Source organism: Bombyx mori, chromosome 11 (assembly GCF_030269925.1).
Source record: "Bombyx mori chromosome 11, ASM3026992v2".
NCBI classification, from domain to species: Eukaryota; Metazoa; Arthropoda; class Insecta; order Lepidoptera; family Bombycidae; genus Bombyx; species Bombyx mori.
In genome coordinates, this window is record NC_085117.1 from 20,399,577 (window position 1) to 20,415,598 (window position 16,022).

At 43.8% G+C, this 16,022-nt stretch overlaps 1 long non-coding RNA gene across 1 annotated transcript in view; it reads right to left on the bottom strand.

Moving 5' to 3' along the window:
* Nucleotides 1–8,843: 8,843 nt before the first annotated feature.
* Nucleotides 8,844–16,022, bottom strand: part of LOC101737996 (uncharacterized protein K02A2.6) — a 38,786-nt gene continuing 31,607 nt past the window's right edge. Inside the window, exon 3 of the long non-coding RNA XR_009974377.1 lies at nucleotides 8,844–13,633. This is a non-coding gene — a long non-coding RNA (uncharacterized protein K02A2.6). The remainder of the gene's footprint in view (nucleotides 13,634–16,022) is intronic.

Consider the following 16,022-nt stretch of genomic DNA (forward strand, 5'->3'; position numbering starts at 1 on the left):
GTCGAAGCGACGCCCCGCAGTTCTGCGGTCGATTATCACCGTGACAATACGCGAGGGAGCAGAAACAAACAAATAAACAAAAAACACGAGTTAATGTGGGTACCATTTCGTGAAGTCAAAATATTATTCTAAGAATATCGAACGGCCATTGTCTTGTGGCGAATCTTTAATTTCTTAGATCCGATTTATGGTACAGGCTGTTGAATTGTGTTTTTTGTTTAACATTGAATTTTGGAAATTTTGCGACGCTAGAGGTTTTAAGTTGGGTGTACAATATTTAAATAATACGTGAGATTTTTTTATCTCTTTAAATAAAACACTCGAAAATCTTTATAAGCAATAATATAAATATAGTGTAAACGTGTAGACACCATATTAAGATGTGTCCGAGCCTAAAAAGTTGGAAATTAGAAGTTGAGAATATTTGATCCTTTTCAGTTATTTTAGGACATTAAACCTCTGCCCTGAATTTTTTTATTTTGATCCAGCTTTACAGCGGTAATGTCATTGGCGAAAACAATTCTCACAAGATTTCAGTGAGTTAAAAGTAATTGCAATTTTAACACCACTTAGATATTCCTAAAATAAATCACACTGTATACATTGTTTCCTGTTATTCCATATTCAAATTTCGTACCACAACCCCATGCTGGCAGCACAAAAACAGTTCATAATGAGCCATAAATATTTCATAATCTGTCAAGAAAAAGTAGCTTAAAACTGTCATAGTTCCGTGAGAATTCATTTACACACATAACCTAAACAAATTTCGAACTTACTGAAACACATTAAAGATTATTTTTGTAAATCATTACTTTGGGTTGCGATAAAGTATTTTCGACTGTATTTCTTAAGAAGTAAGAGCTATGCATTCATAGTTTTTGTCTTCTTTGAAAGGATTAATTTTTGTGCGTGATACGTTTGTGTCTATTCCTGTAATGGTGGGTTTAACGTTTCAATTTGTGTATTTTTTCCGAAGCTTTGTTGTGTGATACATCCTTTGAGTACATTTAGAGTATTTGCATGGGCTATTCATTATTTGAAAATTGATCAAGGGTGGTTTTTACCAATGACGACATGTTAACGTTTAAGCAGATTATCGTACCGTTGACGTTTTAAGACGCTGGGCCATTATGTTGTATACTGTACCAGATGTTTTTATTTATTATCAGTAATAGATGGACGATTTCACAGCCCACCTTGTCTTAATGGTTTAACCATACTGAATGCCATCGCCCGCCTTACGACAAGAGGTCGAGATCTCAGTGACATTCAGATAATTGCCACTTCAACATTCGAACCAAAACCTGTGTCAATCGAACAATTTGATAAGAACTTGATTGGGCGCCATGTGGGATAGATTACGATACCGCGGAAGATGTCCCAGATCTAACTTCTACTATAACCAAGTCCTAAATACGTCCTAGAGGATTCAACTGATCCACTCTAAGGGCCTGGCCACAGCTACTGGCGGTGCGTTTTGCGGTGCGTTGCGAGGCGCGGCGGGCGGCGTGTTTTGCGGGGGTATGCCACAGCTAGACTAGTTGCGACGGCGGCGGCGTCAGAGGTGCACGTATTTAGAAAGCCCTATCAAATTTCCCTTTCAAAAGTGGCACGATATTACCTTGAAATAAGTGCGTTCTTAGCTGAAGATATTATTCAATCAAGAATAGGAGCGCACCCAGTTAGAAAAAGAGAGAACTTGGCGAATTTCACCCTATTTATTAGGTATTATATTAGGAATATAAGAACTATCCCGATAAATAGATTATTAATAGATTCAACCTTCACAGAGATTACCAGGTTCAAATCTCAATTTACCATACGTGTTAATTGCTGATAAAGCCTATCCTCTTAAAAATTATTTGATGCGCCCATATCCACCGGGTGGTTTAAATGCGGAACAAATAATTTTCGACAAAACATTATCCCGGGCAAGTGTCACAATTCAGTACGCGTTTGGTATTCTAACTAATAAATTTCGTATTTTTACGAAAAGTGTAAAGGCAAACAAAAACCACGCGATATTGATTATAAAGGTTTCGTGCCTTAAAAGAAAGTGATGGAGACAGAGATGCAGATTTTCAGCAGTTTGTTTCCCAGTTTGGAGACTCCAATATTCACAATAGCGTACGCAGATCAAGACGGAATAATCGAGCAACGGTTCAAGCATCTAGAATACGAAATCAAGTAAAATTTCAAATTTTATTTCAATAATCCTATCCAAGAGTATCTAGGAAACCATTAGTACCAGAAAATTGTTGTTTTATTTTGTCCCACATTTTTTTTATAACATGCCTATATTTATGATGTGGATGTTTTGACATCCATATTTCTGGTCTACTCAGTATTTCACTAATGAATTGTTCCACATCCATTATATTTTATTAGCTCAACGCGCGGTAAAAACAAAATGATTTGTTTCGGTCGCGCGATGCCTCAATGCGTCCACCGACACCGCCGCGCGCGCCGCTCTGAACTGTGGCCGCCTCCATATTGTCTAGTACATTTGTTTCACTCGCACATCGTGCAGCTCGTCGCCGCCAGACAAGACAAGACAAGAAGGGTCGTCGTACCCCCTTTCGGGGGCACGGAACGGGCCTCGGGGCAAACCCCACTACCCGGGACGGGGCTCCCTGCCACACAGGGCAGGGGTGAAATTATTGCAAGACGGGATTAAGGGAGGCTGTTCGCAGCGTGCTCGGCACACTCACATCGACAAAATGAATAAATACTTAAATATAATACGATGGGCTTGTTATTTTCCTGGGTGGAGTGATGCCCGCGGAGGAGTCACCCCGGCGCCGGCTGCTGTCCTCTGCTTGAATTTTTTTTTTTTTTTTTTTTTTTTTTCCCTACTTACTATTAACTAACTAACTAAAACTAAATTACTATACTAACTAACTAACTAACTATACACTATATACAAAAGCAGGGCAGCAGTCAGCAACTAAACCGGGGCCCGCCACCGGCCCCATGCCGCGGCCCCACCTCTACAAGTCAGAGGGGGAGCCGCGGCACTGGTTTGGCGCTCACCCGCTAGGGGCTCCCCAGAAGGGGAAGACCGTCGCGGAGAGGGACCGACGTAAATCACTCCCCTTAAGGGGGAGTGGTTCACCCAAACGGGTGATAGAAATGGGTCCCCATAGGGGGGCACCCCAACAGTGTGGGGGGAAATGAAGAGTGTGGACAGCTCAGTCCCATGGGGGCACTCATTATGAGCACTCCCATATCACTCCGGTTAAGCCGACTATCTTACCATAGCCGGGGGTTACAGTAGCTCCCTTGGTAGCGCCTGACCATCAGGTGGTCTGGCGTGCAAGGGAGCTATATTGTGGAGATGCTCGTGGGGTCCACCGTCAGCCCGCTCGTACATATTACGAGCTAGCCTCCGAATGAACTCCTCGAGCGACTCCACATCTAGATCCCGGGCGATTACGTCATTTCTGACGTAACGCCCTGCTCCGACTATCGTGCGAAGAGCCAGATTCTGCTGGGCCTGTAACTTCACCCGCATGATCTGCGGGATGAGGTGATACCAGGCCGCAGCTGCGTACGTGATACGGGAACGGACATACGTCTTGTAAATGCCGAGTCTAGTCCTGGTCGGCAACCTGGAGGCCAACACCGGCCGGAGGAGAAACCTCGCATAGCGGGCGGCCGCCAACGCCGACTTGGCGTGGGCGGTCATCCTCAAACTCCGGTCGATATTGACTCCCAGGTATCGGACACTGGGCCTAAACTCGACATTGACTCCACGGAGACTGAGCTGTCCTGGGACGGCTCTTGTGCGGACCGGACCGAAGAGGATAGCCGCGGTCTTCCCCACGTTGACCGCGACCCTCCATCGGTCCAGCCACTGGGGCAGTAGGTCCAACAGCCTCTGCATCCTCGAAATGGCCGCAGAGGGGAAATTAGAGGACGAGAAGTAGGCGCTGTCGTCGGCAAACAGCGCCAACTTCACGTCGGCTTCCCACGCTTGGAGGTTGCCCTCAAGCGTGGGAATGTCGTTGGTGTAGAGAGCGTAGAGGACTGGTGCCAGGACGCTTCCCTGCGGAACTCCGGCCGTGACTGGGCGCACCGACGACTTTGCGCCCTCGACTGCGACAAGGAAGGATCTTCCCTCCAGGTACGACCCCAGCAGTCGCACATAGGCGTGCTGGAGGTCCGTGTTCTGCAACAGCTTGTAGATCAGTCCCGCATGCCAGACACGGTCGAAGGCCTTCTCGATATCGAGAAAGACTGCGGCCGTGTACTGGCGCGCGTTGGACCGATCCGCCAAGTGGTGCATAACGCGGACCAATTGCAGCGTTGTCGAGTGACCGCTGCGAAACCCGAATTGCTCGGGTCTGAGAAGGATGTGCGGCGACACCCTTCTCAGCAGCAGCCGCTCGAACAACTTGCCCATATGCGACAGCAGAGTGATCGGACGATAACTGGAGGGATTTCTCCTATCCTTGCCGGGTTTGGGCAGGGCAATAACCTTGCCCAATTTCCAAGTTCCCGGGAAGTGTCCTGTGGACAGAATGGAATTGAACAGTCGTGTCATGAATGACACGACCGTTTCGGGGAAGTGGAAAAATGCGAGGGAGGGAATACCGTCCTCGCCCGGCGCCTTGCGCCTCTTCATCCGCTTGATGGAGAGGCGCAATTCACTGGGAGTGATGAAATCACCATCTCCCAACGGTGGCACCGGGGAGGAGAGTAGGCTTGCTACGCTCTCTTCCACCGATTGGTGGAATGCGGCCTCTGAGGGTGCAGAGTTATTTGGAGCGAACTGCCGCTCCAGCATTACGGCCAGGACATCGGCGCGGGCCTGAGCCGAGAAGCATCGGTTGCCCCTCTCGTCCACGAGTGGACAAGTCGGGGCAGGCCGATTTGAGAGCTGGCGGCAAAGTCGGTGGAGGGACACGGACGAGGGGTCCTCACGGGTCTCCTCGATCCGTTCCTCCCACGCATAGCCCCGATAGGAGCTAATCTTCGCCGCCAACTCCGCTTCCAGCTCATTAAGCTCGCGCTTGATCCTGGGACAACGAGTTGTCGCCCAGAGCCTCCTCAGGCCCCTCTTCCGGCGAATAATCGCTTTCAGATGGGCCGGGAGTATACCTCTGGGCCCGCCGCTGGGCACAAGAGTCGTCGCCTGGTCGATCGCTCCCCTGATGGAGTCGACAAGGCGGACTGCCGCGTCGTCGACCCCCTCAGGGGTGTTGGGGTCCTGAATTACGGGAACGTCGACTAGGCGTCTCTTAAAGAGCTCCCAGTCGACCTTCGGTCGTAGGGGCGAGGTCGCAACCCGGGTAAGCCCCATTCCCAGTGTGACCAGGATAGGGAGATGGGGGGTACCCAGGTCGTACAGTGCCTCAATAGTTAAGGGGCACCGTAGCCCCTTATGAACGCACACATCCAACACGTCGGGCTGGAGTTGCGCGGCGGTCGGAATGTGCGTGGGTTCGTCGGGGCCGACCACAGAGTAGTCGCCCCTATCGGCATCTTCTAACAGCCGCCTGCCCACTGCTGAGTTCAGTCGGGAGCCCCAAGCGACGTGCTTCGCGTTGAGGTCCCCGACCAGCAGAGCTGGGCGGCTGTCGCAATTCAGGACCCGTCTTATGTCCCCGGGGTGGAAATCAGGCCCCGGGGGTCTATACGCGGCATAAACCCGCATATCTCCCCCCGAGGTGTGGATCCTCACACCGATCGACCTTGTCGATGTGAAGGCCAGCAAATCCAACTGATCATGCACCACGTCTCGCCTGACGAGCGCCGCAGTGCCCCTGAACGGCGTCCCGGCAGGACTCACCTCGTCACGTCGGTACATGAAGTAGTTTGGAATCCTGAACACATCCCGAGGACGTAGCTTGGTCTCGCCCAGGAGCACAACCTCAGGGTTGTACTCCCGGGCCGCCAGATGTCACGCGCCTTTCACCGCGCCTCGCAACGCACCGCAAAACGCACCGCCAGTAGCTGTGGCATACTTCATAGGTTGTCTACCATTTGTTTTCGCCGCTCCCGCTTGCCGCGCCTCACGACGCACCGCAATTCGCACCGCTCTCGGCTGTGGCCAAGGGGTAATGCTTTTGTACGCTGCTAATTCCAATACGAAGATCAGCCGCTATACAATCGCCGTACTCATGGAACTCGTCGGAGGTTTGATTTGACACTTAGTCTATAGTGCTTACCCACTGAATCTAATCGATTTCGATCCCGTAGGAGATGTATAATGTTAGGTATTCCTCTGAGACGCTCGAGCAGTTACTACTAAGCCCTCGATCTTCGGCTGAGCACTCAAGATCTTCCACTCTTCCTGGAGAAGTTGAAAAGGCACTGAATACAATTTAGAATTTATCTGATTTTGTAAAATGTGGGCTTTGGAAAAAGAGTATTATATAAATTTTGATGGAGTAATTGATTATGAAAAAAAAATGTTAATGAATTGCTATCTTTGGCAACGAAATTCCTTCAATATTTAAACTCAATTTTGTTATATTTTACGCCATACATCGACATTGGACAGTATTTTTATCGCATTAGATGGACAGACGCATTCAAGGACCACTTGATGATGAGTTGTTTTTGTAAATATAAATAATAAACACGATGGATAAAAACAAACACAAAAAGCTCAAAATAATTTATTTAGCGTTATTAATAGCGTATTGATTAATAACAAATTGACATCAATAATGTAGTTTCGATAAGAAGTTTAAATAATAAATTAACAGTTCAATATCAAAATAAATTTCTGGCAACAAATACTCGTATATTCGTGAATAATAAATCCTGTGAACACGTTCATTTTATATTTAGTTCGCGATCAATAGTGTCGAACAACGTTTCTTGTTTCTAGAAATCTATGAGCTTTTAAATTATAAATCCTAGAAATTACAAACAGAAAGTCAAATTACAATAGCAAGTAAATGTAATAAGAGAATAAGGTAGATAATAATTTACAATGTATATTTGTGTAACGACTTTACCGCGGTTTGCTGACAACTACGAGACAGAAACAAATTATTTGACTGGCGCTATACTGCGAACGAAACTTCTTGATACTTGATTAATAAAATACACGATTCCTGTTAATCTTACTTTACGGAGTAATTAAGAATTATTGCACTGAGGCCGACTGTCGTTTCTTTTTCGTTCAGACATCAGTCTAAAAACAACAGAGCAGTTAAGACCTGGTAGGAGTGTGTCAAGTGGGGTTCCTAATAATATTAACCTAATTGGTAACAGGTATATTGTTACAAACCCGAATGCTACGGATTATTAATTAAAACAACAAAGTCTTTACTGGTAGTAGGACCTCTTGTGAGTCCGCGCGGGTAGGTACCACCATCATGTATATTTCTGCCGTGAAGCCTTCAGGCCGGAAGGCATGTTCAGACCAGAGCGGCAGAAACAATCAAGATGATGGTACCTAGCATGCAGGCCCACAACACACCCTACGACCACAAAGGGCCAGCTGGCCATTGCAAAGAAGTCGTCGTGGCCTAAAGGATGAGACATCCGGTGTATTTGTATCTTGCGATGCACCGGTGTTTGAATCCCGCTGGCAGGTACCAATTTCTCTAATGAAATATGTACTTATCAAATGTCCACGATTCCACAGTGAAGGAATAACATCGTGTAATAAAAACCAAACCCGCATAATTATAATTTGCGTAATTACTGTTGGAGGATGTCTTGTGAGTGCGCACGGGTAGGTACCACCACCCTGCTTATTTCTGCTGTGAAGCAGTAATGCGTTTCCGTATGAAGGGTGGGGCAGCCGTTGTAACTATACTGAGACCTATATCTCAAGGTGAGTGGCGCATTTACGTTGTAGATGTCTATGGGCTCCAGTAACCATTTAACACCGGAGGGCTGTGAGCTCGTCCACCTATCTAAGCAATAAAAAAAAATCTTATTCACGTCTATGGCTCCTAAACCAAATAGCGCTCTATTTAGTATTTGCTACTTTTTAAAATGAAGAGCCTATGAGAATGTTGATTTTGATTAATAAAGGCTGTTGTTGTTTTTTATAAATTTTAGTCTGGTATTTTTTCTAGTTAAACTCCCAGAGCATCTGAGGCGATTCTTCATTTTACAACGAAAGCTCCTGCTTAGCTTCACGTTTGCTTGTAACAATAAAAAGCTTTTAATATTAGTATTCCAGGATGAAAGAATAGAAATCTGACTATAAAACTAATCTCATTGTGGTGCAGTCGCTTAAACCGCGGAAGTGTAAAAATGTAATCTATTTTAAACATTTGTCGTGAAGAGGTCCTCCTTTACTGTCACTAATGATATAGGCGAGGCAACGCGGTGGTTTACAACGGTTACGCGGTTTCTCTAGTATTGTCGCTAAATTGTTACTTTACTATGTAGCTTATAAGAGGTTATTGACCGCCCGGAGATTTTTATGTAATGCCTCATTTTCAAAATGCTTATTTAAGTTTAACATCTTTGAGCGCGAGATGCCGGGTATTGATTATATTGGTCATTTATAAAAATCGTCTATATTAATGAAACCACTAGCTGTTTGAACGACCTTTTATGTAGGGTTTAAGAAGAATAAGAAATACTGAAAATCGAGTTTGTGTGATACATGAGATATTTGGAATAACCGCAATTATAATAATAGATCCACCAAACAGAGTCTCCATTTAAAGAGAAAATACCTTTTTCAGAATTCAAAAGTTTAGATCGTATAATTGAGCTAGTCTTGACTCTGGTGATGCCTTAAACTGCCACATCTTAAATGATCGTTATCGACATTTTTATAAAATTTTGCACGATATATATAAACTGAATATTTCCGCACATCTTAAGACATTGTTGTGTATTACAAATGAAAGTCGGAATTCCAAAGCAGACTGATTTATTTTTGCAACTACCTGCCCTTTTATAATGTGACTTAATATCTATACATAACATTGTCCTCCTCTTAAATTAATGGAATACAAATTCCCGAATGCTGAATAAATGAGAGAACATGGTTGAAACAACGCGTTACATGATATTGCTTACACATGACAGTAAAAACAGGCAATTTCAAAAGTGAGTGTTCACAGGAAACAAATATCGTATGATTATAACTAACATAAAAATACATATACACAAATGATGTTTATACCGCTATTTCCTAACCAAATAATATGCGAACAATAACCCTATAAGGCTCTAAACACAATTTTCATGTTGTTCTTATTCTCGACATTTAGATTACTAGTATACCTGTCATAAATAAAGTATATAATCTTATACACACATATGTAAATATATTTAGTAATTTTGGTCCTTAATTCTCTGAATACACGTTAAAGCAGCTTTACGGCGCTGACGCGATGGTTGCAAGACATTCGGCGCCGGCGAGTGACTAGGAGTCACAGGTTGTGGACTTTCCGGTCCCGTGTCATAGCTGGAGTTGAGCTCCTTTTCTCCGGTCATACACGGACTTTCCCGAACTTCACCCACACTATCATTTACTGATTTTGTCTCGAAATCAGTGTTTAATTTGGACAAAGAATAACGTGATTTTCGACTATTATTACTTATTAAAATCTGGTCGATGTGACGTTTGTGTACCCGCCCGTCATCTGCTGTTACCCTGTATGTCACCGGACCTGAGCGGTTTTTTATTGTTCCTGTGGTCCATTTCTTTTTTCCCTGTGTGAAATCTTGCAATAGGACCGAGTCTCCTTCTGCCGCCTCCCTATATCCGGCTGTGCCTGCATTATAGCTTTCGCTTGCCAGCTGTGCTTCTCGTACTATGGAGCTAGTATTTGGACGCAACAGATCCAGTCTTCCACGCAGGCGACGTCCGAACAAAGCAACTGCTGGTTCGCGCCCTGTAGTGCTGTGCTCAGAATTTCTGTACATAAAGAGAAATTTTGTCAAGGCGGTATTGTCGTCTTCCTTTTCAATTAAAGCCTTTTTCAACACTCTTTTTATGGTTTTTACGGCGTTTTCCGCTGCACCATTGCTAGATGGATGATACGGAGCCACCGGTAAATGTTTTATACCGTTTTTACTTAAATATGTTCTAAATTCGATCGACGAGAAAGGTGGTCCGTTATCAGTTACTACCTTTTTTGCTAAGCCAAATCGAGCAAACAATCGTCTGAGACATGCGATTACTGCCGTGGCTGATGTACAGCTCAATTTTTCCACCTCGATCCATTTTGAATGAGCGTCCACTATAATTAAGTAATATTTGTTATTAAACGGTCCCAAGAAATCAAGATTAAGGCGCGCTCACGGCTCTTCCGGCCATGGCCACGAGTGCAGCGGCACCGATGGTGGTGCAGCGCGCTGAGATCGACAGGCCTGGCACTGAGCACATACACGTTCAATGTCCGCATCGACTGTCTCCCACCATACGTAGTTCCGGCTTAATTGTTTCATCTTAACAATACCCGGATGTCCCTCATGTAACTCCTGTAACACAGTCTCTCGCAATGAAGTTGGAATTATTATTCTGTAACCCCATACAAGACAACCGTGATCAATATGTATGGATTCTCTTCTGTTAAAATAGGGTTTTTCTGCTTGTTCTTTACTGACAGAGGGCCAGCCAAACATGACGTAATCGTAAATTTTGTTTAGTAAAGGATCTTTCGTAACTTCCTTTTTAATTTCTTTAAAACTGAGTGGAAAGCTTTCTTGAACGAAGTTTAGGTAATTATACTCCTTAATATTATTCTTAAAATTAGTATCCAGTGGAAGTCGTGATAGCGCGTCAGCCTGGCAATTATCTGTAGAACTAATAAATTCGATCTCAAAATCATACGCAGCTAGCTTTACAGCAAATCGTTGCAGACGACTCGCGGCGGTTAGAGGTATACCTTTATTCTTTCCAAGAATATAACTCAAAGCCTTATGATCACTTCGTAAAACAAAACGTCTCCCGTACAAATACTGATGGTGTTTAGTAACCCCAAACATTATAGCCAAAGCTTCTTTGTCCAGCTGAGAATAGTTAAGTTCGGCTGGCGCGAGAGTCCGTGAGGCACAGCTGACGAGCCGCTCAGTGCCGTCGATGTGCTTCTGAGTGAGGACGGCGCCCAGTCCGTACTGGCTGCTGTCAACGGACAGCACTAATGGCGAATTTGGGTTATAATGTGCCAGTACCGGAGAGCTGCTTAACACTTTTTTAATTCGTATAAATGCTTGTTGACATTTATCTGTCCAACACCATTCTACATTTTTTTTTAACAAATTATATAAAGGTTTCAAAATATCACTCATATTAACAACAAAGTTCGAATAAAAATTAACAAGACCCATAAAACTTCTCAATTGAGTTAAATTCGTAGGTGCGGGGGCGGCCACTATGGCATCAACTTTCTTTTTGTCAGTGTGTAAGCCCTGTTTGTCTATTTTATAGCCTAAATACGTAACAGAACTTTGAAAGAATTTACATTTGTCATAATTAATTCTTATTCCGTTTTCTTTGAGTCTCCTCAACACTGCTCGTAGATTTGATAAATGTTCAAACCTGTTTTTTCCGGTTACACATATATCGTCCGCAAAAATAACGGTTGACGGCAGACCACTTAGAATCTCTTCCATAATCTTCTGAAAGTTTTCCGGAATGCATTTAATTCCAAACGGAACGCGCTTATAGACAAAAGTACCAATGTGTGTCGTGATCGCTGTCATCGGCTGGGATTCTTCGTCTAAGAGGCATTGCTGGAATGCATTAGATAAATCCAATTTTGTGTAATATTCACCACCACCTAAAGTGGCAAACAAATCTTTAATGTGCGGCAAAGGATAGTGATAATCCTTCAGACGTGGATTTATTGTGATTTTATAGTCGCCGCAAATACGAATATCGCCATTTGCCTTAACGACTGGTACGATAGGCGTGCCGTAATCAGACCTATCTACTTTGTAAATAACTCCCTCACTTTGTAAACGATCAAGTTCTCGCTCAACGCGCTCGCGCAACGCCAGTGGCAGCGCCCGCGCCTTTACAAATATTGGCGTCTTTTCTTTTAGATGTAATTTTATGCGTGATTTACATTTTCCTAAACCTCCAGCAAACACTTCTGGAAATTCGTTTCGTAAAGCCTCCACCGTCGAGGTCGTCTCAGAAATCGAATGACATTTTAGAAAACTTAATTTTAATATTTTAATCCAAATTCGGCCTAGCAGTGGCGGGCCGCCGTTTTTAATTACATATAGTTTTAATTTGGCGGACTCACGACCACAAGATACGTCTACCATTATATAACCGATAGTCTCAATTACATCGCCTGTATATGAACTAAAATTCAAGATTTCGCTTTGTATAGGAATACACATAAAATGCTTTTCATAAAAAGCTTTAGATATGGCCGAAATTTTACAACCCGTATCAATCTCAAATTTACATGGAACATTTTGAACAAAAATTTTCACGTAATATGGTCCTTCACCCTCGCTACTGATCAGGTCCTTTAAGTTATAAAAACTATTATCACTAGAATCACAGTCACTATGGTTTAAATAGTACTGACCTCGGTTTTTTTCAATCTTTTGGTTACCTTTACGGTTCCGACACATTGATTTTAGGTGTCCCTTCTCGCCACATGAGTCACAGGTGTAGTGCTTGTACCGACACCGACCCTCCGCATGGCCCAGCTTGCCGCAGCGTCTGCAGGCGCAGCGAGCCTCCGCGCGCGCTCCGCCGACCCGATGCATGCCTTCGCTCTCGGACGCAGCCTGTGAGCTGCCCCCAGTGCCCCCAGCCGCCATCGCATGTCGATCCGCTGCTTCCAGTGCTGATGCCAACTCAACAGCGCGCTTGTAATCTATATCTTTTTCAGCAAACAGCCTTGATCGCATCTCCTCACTATATAATCCTGATACGAATTGATCGCGTAGATTAATTTCTAATGTGATGCCGAAATTGCAAGTTTTAGCCAAATGTTTCAAACTTTGTAGGTAGGAACGAATGCTTTCGTTATTTTGCTGCTTTCTTTGCCTGAAGATATGACGTTCTGCTATTTCCGATCTTTCAGGTTCTAGATGATCTTTGACTAATTTTACGAGTATGTCGAAATCCTTTTCTTCTGGTAAGTCCGGAGCACACAAGTCACACATTAAGTCATAGCACTCAGACCCAACTAAGGTTACGAGCGTTGCAACGTGAAGTCTCTGTTCAATGTCGTTGAGTTCCATGAATTGTTTTACACGACGAATGTATGTGTCCCAATTTTGAGATCCCATATCAAAACTTTCAACTTTCCCAATCGGCATTATTACAATTTAAGAGAAAACACGCGTCGAAAATGTTTTTAAATGATTATCCTCGTCGCCAGTTGTTGTGTATTACAAATGAAAGTCGGAATTCCAAAGCAGACTGATTTATTTTTGCAACTACCTGCCCTTTTATAATGTGACTTAATATCTATACATAACAGACATGACGTTCAATTGTATTGCAAAACGGCTACACTGCTCTTGTGCTTCTCAATGGGTGACGATTCCGATCCGGTGGTAGATTCTGCGAAGCAGATGGTAGATTCTGCGAAGCACTGCTCTTGCTAGGGCTAGTGTTAGCAATTCCTTTCAGGTTGAGCCCGTGAGCTCACCTACCCAGCGGGGCGTAGCTGAAATATCCTCCAAGGCTACCAGCCAATAGGTAGGAAAAAAGCTCTTGTGCCTGGAACACGTGACAATTTCGCAATCAATAAAAACCGCGGTAGGAAATTTACTGTCGCACAATTGATAAAGACAAGACTTTTGCTTTATAAAGCACAAGTCCGGCCTCGTGTGGAGTACTGCTCCCATCTCTGGGCCGGGGCTCCCAAATACCAGCTTCTTCCATTTGACTCCATACAGAGGAGGGCCGTTCGGATTGTCGATAATCCCATTCTCTCGGATCGTTTGGAGCCTCTGGGTCTGCGGAGGGACTTCGGTTCCCTCTGTATTTTGTACCGTATGTTCCATGGGGAGTGCTCTGAGGAATTGTTCGAGATGATACCAGCATCTCGTTTTTACCATCGCACCGCCCGCCACCGGAGTAGAGTTCATCCATACTACCTGGAGCCACTGCGGTCATCCACAGTGCGTTTCCAGAGATCTTTTATGCCACGTACCGTCCGGCTATGGAATGAGCTCCCCTCCACGGTGTTTCCCGAGCGCTATAACATGTCCTTCTTCAAACGAGGCTTATGGAGAGTATTAAGCGGTAGGCAGCGGCTTGGCTCTGCCCCTGGCATTGCTGAAGTCCATGGGCGACGGTAACCACTCACCATCAGGTGGGCCGTATGCCCGTCTGCCTACAAAGGCAATAAAAAAAAATAAAAAAAAGACAGAAACAGCCACAAAGCTTTAATTACTAAAATGAGCAGGCGACCTTATGTTTTGAATTATCCTACAACAGACATTACAACGAAATTAGCGCATTTTTTTTATTTTTTTTGGATCAAGAGGTATCCCTATAACATTATGTTGAAGATGCTGCTGACATTCAGAGGAGAAAATCGGACAACTGCGAGCACGATTCACAGCTTGATGCTAGAGTTGAACGCAAATAAACAGATTCTATTAAATCGTTTCGTATTTTTAATGTTATTTTTTTGCGGCAAATCGTTCTGATGAGACGTTAATTAAATGGAACATTAAAAGTTGAGGTGACCTTTTAATCCTGACGAGCTATGCATCTGATTGACGCAACAAAAAAAAGAAACTTATCTAAAATTATGTTAGTGCTACTGTGATATTAAATATTGTACTTATGACACGATGATAGTCTGGCCATGTTAGTTAGAAGAGACGGGTATTTGAGTCTGACTTGTAAGAGTTATCACAATGACACTCTTATTACCTACTCGTCTTTAGTACACGTCTATTTTCTAACTTAGCTTGTCCTAATTTATCTTTGATTTTTTTATTCAATGCCTTTTTTCTCTACCTATGCTGACAGCGTTGAGAGGCTATTTCAGCTTCGCCCTAACATTTAGGTGAGCTCAAACAGAGCTCAAACCGGAGTGTTGCTAACACTGGCTCTAGAAAGAGCAGTGCTTCGGATCGGAAACACGACCCACTGAGAGGATCCGGCGAGAAATTCAGTTATTCAATTCCCTCTCTCTCTTGGCCTTTTATACGCCAATCCATGGCAAACTCCGTGGGCAGTGTCGTGGCTATTGCGTTCCATTGGGTATTAGGTTCGCAGAACAAGAATAACAATTTAACTGACTGCAATGTGCTATATCTCTTTAATGTCAATAAAAATAACATTCCTGGAACCAAAGACATTCTCCAAAATACGATAACCTCATATTACAGGCACTTCACACGGGAAAATGAATGGTGTTAAACACATTAATCTGTGGTGCATCCCGGCTCTGTCTATTAGCACTGCATTACACACCAACTTAGATAGACCTTCCATACTTTCGTGGTGGTAATTTTATTTTAGAAACAGGGCGAGTGCAAAGGGCCCAAATAAATTGGTAGCTGCAAGGAAAGTAGCTATAAAGACTCAATTCATATCGTGTGAACAATGCGTAGGATCTCGTATTTTTACGACTTAATTGTAATAATGGAACTGGGTGAAGTGACGTCACGTGGTTTATACAAGTAAAAAAAAATTGTAATTTTTTGTTCAAAGCTCACCTAATATTAAGCAGCTACCAAAACCCTAAATATTGTAAATTAATAGTGGTCCATCATGTTGAGATAAAATTCGGTCGGCCAGTGGTATCACCTTTTTTTTAAACTGCCTATTCGTTGGTAGCCTAATAGGCTATATCAGGGTTTTCGTGTCGCGCCGCTTTTGTCAAAGTAGCGTTCTGACGCTTCCTTAAGATACGTATCGGTACTAGATTTAGGTCGTCGTGAAGATCTACATTCTTCACATATCACATGAGCGAACACTACACTTGTATAGGTATTAACCAATGTTTGCTAGCTACTCCAGCAGCAAAGTATTCGATCGAAACCACATTTCGATAGGTGAGTAAACACGAAAAATTCTAAATTAACAATTATCCGCCGTCTTAATCTCAAGAAGGACCTTCATCAAGCATTTTTTGCCCGAATGCACC